Consider the following 6,156-nt stretch of genomic DNA (forward strand, 5'->3'; position numbering starts at 1 on the left):
TTTGTAATAAATTTAATTTTTATAATGGCACATATTATTCATAAATTGGAGTGGTCTGGGAAGAACCCTTTGTTTGAGCATTTTAAAATGGATGTAAGGGGGTATTTGCAGAAGTGCAAAAATAGGAAAGCCATGTGGACATTATTCTTATTTAATTTGTTTTTCATAATTTATGTAGTAATATGTACCCCTGAGGATCTTTTTGTCTTGAATTGTTATATGTAATCTTGTTTGTGCTGTAATTTTTGTTATTCTGTTAAGCATATTTTTTTTTAAAAGATTGTACTCATTGGACATCTTGAATTGAATTGAAGTTTCTGCAGCCGGATATAAACCTCACTGACCTGATAGCGCCACCTACTCAGGAAGTGCGAATCTTTTTTTTAATTAAAAGTATAAAGAATTTACAAATACAACTACAACCAGAGGATAAGAAACAGGTACAAGAGAAAAGACACAAACAGAAAAAAACATTTAACCGCCAGAGGTAATGAAGTAAATTATGTGATCAAATTGTATTTTTTACATATATCATATGTTTTCCTTGCTTTATTATTTCTCAAATGTTTTATAGAATTTAAAGTGTTTCAGCTCCACCTCAAAAGTACTAAAAAGGGGAGTATTATTAGACCATTTTGATTTATGAATGTGAAATTTACCCAGAATGACTAATAATTTTACTATAAATAAATGCTATTTTTCCAAATTTTCTATGAAACAGTACAATAAAATATCAAAATCCTTAAATCTAAAAAACACCTTTAACTGCCTGCAAACTAAACTCTGCAAGTCTGTCCAAAACAACTTAAAAAAACCTACACCTAACAAATAAATGCATCAAAGATTCCCTTTCAGCCCGACAAAAAACACACAGATCATCCTGCTCATGCTTAAATTTAGAGAGCATTAATTTAACTGGATAAAACTTTTGAACAATTTTAAACGACATCTCTTTAACTTTATTTGTTATACAAAAATATCAGGAGTTGTCCAAACTAACTTCCAGTTTATATTTTCAAACATTGCATTCCAAAAAGATAAACAAGGAGGGATAAGATGGGGTTTACGAAGGTTCCTTATATGAGTATTGTTACATTTCTTATCCTTTATTTCCACGCCATCCAAGAATAAATCAGTTGTAAGCCCAGAAAGGAAGTCCGTTCTAATAGCGCCTTGATTTGCTTTTAACAAGTTCACTACACCTTCTGGAATGGCATCAAAAACTATTGCATATTCCTTAGGGGTGACAGGGAGCTGAAATCTCTCTAGGAATTCAGGATAAGTAAACAATCTACCGTCTTCATTCAACAGTTGAGCCACTAAATAAATTTTGTTGTTATACCAAGTCTGTAAAAAAAACGTATTTTTAAACTTAATGTCTTTATTATTCCAAATATAATATGTATGTGGTGAAAAATTGTGTTTGTATAATAAAGTCCAGTATAATAATACTTGCTTATGAAAATTAGATAACTTAATTGGGATTTTTTTTATATCAAAGTTACATTTTTACAAAAAGTCAAGATCCCCAACATCCTGAAAAATTATGTTTGGAATAAAATTCCAAATATTATATTTATTATTAATATATTTCCTAATCCAATTAATTTTAAATGTTATATTTGACATATAAAAATCTATAACATTCATGATTATACACCTTGATTTTTTGGTTTACTCAGAAGGTGTTTTCTAATATAATGAGGTTTATTCTTCCAAATAAAGATAGATAGATACTTTATTGATCCCGTGAGGGAAATTGCAGAAATTGGCAGAAAGAGAAATTAAGTTAAATTAAATTATATAAATAAAGTTATATAATAGTTTGTCAAACTCATCAATAAGATGTGAAGGAACATTCAGTGAAAGCGAAGCATACACAAAGCGAGAGATACCCTCTGCTTTCGACAGTAGAACCCCACCTGCCAACGATAGGTTCCTCATTAACCAAGACTGGAATCTTTTTTTAGTTTTATCTAAAATAGGTGTAAAGTTCAATTGACATCTTTCATCTTGGTCTTTACAGACTATAATACCCAGATAACGAACCACTTTCTTCACAGGTATATTCACTATTGCATCTAAATTAGAATCCTTAAGAGAAAACAGTTCACACTTGTCAATATTCAAAGACAATCCTGAGACTGATGAAAACACATTTAAAACCTCAATTGCTTTAGAGACCTCTTTACTATTCTTAAGAAAAATAGTAGTATTGTCCACTCGTTGACAAATCTTAATTTCTCTTTCCAAGATACTAATGCCTTCCATAATGCTATTTTTAATATGAAGAGCCAAAGTCTGAGCTACTAATAAAAAAAGAAAAGGAGATATTGGACATCCCTGCCTAATACCTCTGCCAATTTCAAATCTCAGAGATGTCCCATTATGCAATCTGACTGAGCTATTACACCCATTATAAAGAGTCTTAACAACATTCTGAAAATATTAACCAAAACCAAAAAATTCTGAACACTTAAAAATAAATGTATGTTCTACTGTATCAAAAGCTTTATAAAAGTCCACAAATAAAATATAATTATCATCTTCTATAAGATCACTATAATCTATTGTCAGGGGGAGTTCTTTCTGGACCCTATGCAGACGACACGATCCAGGGTTGAGTGAGAAAACACGAGGAAAAAAGCATGCAGGATACGGGGATGAAAACAGGGGGCATGTCCATGGAGTGCTGGTGGTTGGGGGAGGTGTGGCCGAGGCAAACGGAAAATCCAAAACAGCGCAAAAAGTCCAAGGCCAGGCGATCCATCCGTGACAGACGATTAAAAAACTAGAACCGGGTCGGGACTGGCAGGGGAAACGGGAACAGAAACAGAAACTAAAACCATAACGGGGCCAGGCGCATCCAGGTCCCATGCTCGCATGATGCGGGAACCAATGCAGAGCCCAGATTAGCGTCAGCGTCTGGCTTTGAAAAGGGGCTGGAATAGGGAACAGGTGTGGGAGATGAAACTAACAAGGAAGGGCTAGAGTGCCCTTAAGAGGAGGGGTTGCGATCGTGACATCTATCAGATCCAAAATTAAACAGATATTATTGCAAATATGCCTGCCTTTCATAAAACCAGATTGTGTCTCATCAATAATTTGATTCAAACCTTTCTTTAATCTATTTGCAAATATCAAAGCTAATAATTTTGCATCATTATTCAACAAAGTTATAGGCCTCCAATTTTCTAATATTAACTTATGCTTGTCAGGTTTGGGAATAAGAGAGATCAATTCCTGTTTCAGAGAGGGTGGCATTTCTTTTTTTTTGTATAACTTCTTCAAAAATGCCAAATAAAAAATCAATTAACGAATCTTGAAAAAAAGTATAGAATTCATTACATAAACCGTCATTCCCAGGAGCTTAATTGTCTTTTAATTGATCGATATTTATCTTTATTTCATTCTTAGCAATTTGTTGATCACACTGTATACGGAATTCCTCATCTGTAAATCTAGCATCTCTCCTTATGGAATGCAGGAAAGCAACCATTTCCGACTTGTTCTGTCTTGCTGAATATAATGTTTTATAAAAATCAGTAACATATAAAGCTATATCTTTGAAATTATCTGTAATACTGACATTAATTTTTAACTTGTCAATCAATTTATATTCTAAACTTCTTTTTTCTAAATTATAGAAATATTTAGTATTTTTTCCCCTTCTTCCATCCACTTTCTTCTTGATCGTATAAATGCACCTTTAGCTTTTTCTTCATAAATCTGATCTAATTGCAATTGCAAAAGATTCATTTTTTCTTTTTCTGAGTTAATGCAATTATATGTAACCGGGTGGTTACGGAGTGGATATTTGAAATCTGACACTGAAATTGGTAGCTGTCGCTTTAAGACACGCACGTATGAGTGACGTCAGTGCGCCAGTAATTGTGGAAGTGGACATCGTAAAGTTGAGCGTGGTGTGTGTCTATGTGTGATGTGAATGCAGAGGTAAATGTTCAAAATTTAGTTGATGGTGTAGCTATCAAAAATGAACTTTGGAAATCCTTGAAAGAGATGTATATTGTTGATATATGAGGGGAGGGTGACATATTAGTTAGACAAAATTGGTGGATGTTTAGGGATGAAGTGATCCTGACTCCCATGAGGTTCCAGTGCTGTGTGGGTGGGTTCGCAGGAATAATGTCCGTAACGGTAAATGGTCATACATTTTTGTTAGTTTGCATTTCTTTAACCATTGTTTGTGGAGGAAATGATTTGTTTTGTTCTTTGAGAATGACCTTATTCTGTTTAACTTGTTCAGAGCGTGTTAAAAGAAGACTGTGATATTCGGTGCGTCTTGGATTAGACGAGATTAAAGTGAGTAGTTTTGTTTTTATATTTCTGTGATGTAATGGGACCAATGAAGAATGTGGCATTCGGACTAATGTGGAGTATTTCTTTCCTTAGGGAAATTGCCACTACCGTATTTTTTTCTTTGTCTTTGTTATTTTAGTAGCACTTTGTGCATCCTGGTGTGTGTATATCTCCATGTATATCTATGTGAATCTTTCAGGTTAAAGGTTATACTGCATCCAATCTAAGTTCTGTAACAGAAAATAATACAACCACTCATTTTTTATGATTTCATGCAGATCCAGAATAAAAAGAATCCCCATTTAAGTTTATTGTAGTACGGTGTGTTCTTTCCCAGGCTACAAATCTTGGTACCAGGAGTGGGGTATTCTGAGCATTTGGATGCAGTATAAGGTCAAGTAAAAAAAAAAATTAAAAAATACGGTAGTGGTGAAGAGCTGCACTGTGGGTGTCCGGTCTGCGCAGAGAGGTGTGGGAAGGACACCAAGGTGAGCATCCTGGACGTCCGGAGCAGGGACCCAGGAGTGGATAGCTGGCAGAACCAGCATCCTGGACTGTTCTAGCGCACGTTGGCAGAGACTTTAGTGCTACTCTGCTCTCCTCCCCACTGATAGCTAGTGTGTGGTGAGCGTTCTGCCGCACTATGGCTGCCGTTGCATCATCCAGGTGGATCATGCACATTGGTGGTGGTGTAGGGGAGTCCCCATTACCTGTAAAGTGCTTTGAGTGGAGTGTCCAGGAAAGTGCTATATAAGTGTAAGCACTTATTACTTACTTACTTATCACTTTCTGTAGCCAGTCACTGAGTTTGAGTTCTACAGGCAAATAGTGCACTATACAATGTCACGAAAAGCAGATGACTGTTCTCTCTCAGAGGAGGAAACTTTGAATGAGACAGGTGTGCAAACTCAGCTTAGGGAGTTGAATAGGAAGCATGAAGAAGTGATGGCCAATATTGCTTCTTGAAGTAATGCATCCTCACGATCTTATGTCTATGTCCCTAGGGAACGTTATATTTCTATATTTAGTGGTGATTATGAAAAAGATGGCAGGTCAGTTGATGACTTCATTGACGAAGTAGAGCGGGTATTGCGTGTTCGTAACCAGTCACCTGTTGATAAGTTTGATTTTGTTATGTCTCTTCTGAGAAGTCCAGCCTTAGAAGAGGTTCGCCTGCGTGGTGTACATGAAACGGATCAAATCAGTGATATATTTGGCTATATCAGAGATGCATTTGGAGATAAGCGCAGTACTTCTCAGTTGCTGAATGATTTCTATGGCCGAAAGCAAAAGGAGGGTGAGAGCATTCGTGATTTTTCACATGCTCTGTCTCAAGCTTGGAGTTTGATCTTGAAACAAGCTCCTGGGGTTGTGGCCAAAGACAGAGAGATGCTTAGAGATCAATTCATAGAGGGAGTCAAAGATCCTGTACTTAGGAGGGAGCTCCGGAAATATGTGAGGGACAAACCAGAATGTACCCTGATAGAAGTGTGTGAGGAAGCATATATGTGGAGTATGGAGGAGAGCTCGGTGAATGTAAAGGCCTCTAAAACTACAAGCAAGGGGCTTGATAAGTTTGCAGAAGGGGTACAATGTACTTTGGTTAACGCTGAGGAAACAAAGTCAGTCATGCTGGAGGATGTCCTGAAAATGGAAGCAGAGCAAGGGAAAGCCATTAGAGAGCTATCCCAAGCAGTAAAAGATCTTGACATTCAAATTTCGCACCTGGAAGCAGATAATGACTCTATGCGTTCGCATGTCTTGTGCCCTACTCCCAGCCTTTGAAAACCCAATTCATAAAGCTGAAAGAACCGACTCCATAGGTCTTCCTAGTGC

This window comes from Atractosteus spatula, unplaced genomic scaffold (assembly GCF_055471065.1).
Source record: "Atractosteus spatula isolate fAtrSpa1 unplaced genomic scaffold, fAtrSpa1.hap1 Scaffold_47, whole genome shotgun sequence".
Classification (NCBI taxonomy): Eukaryota; Metazoa; Chordata; class Actinopteri; order Semionotiformes; family Lepisosteidae; genus Atractosteus; species Atractosteus spatula.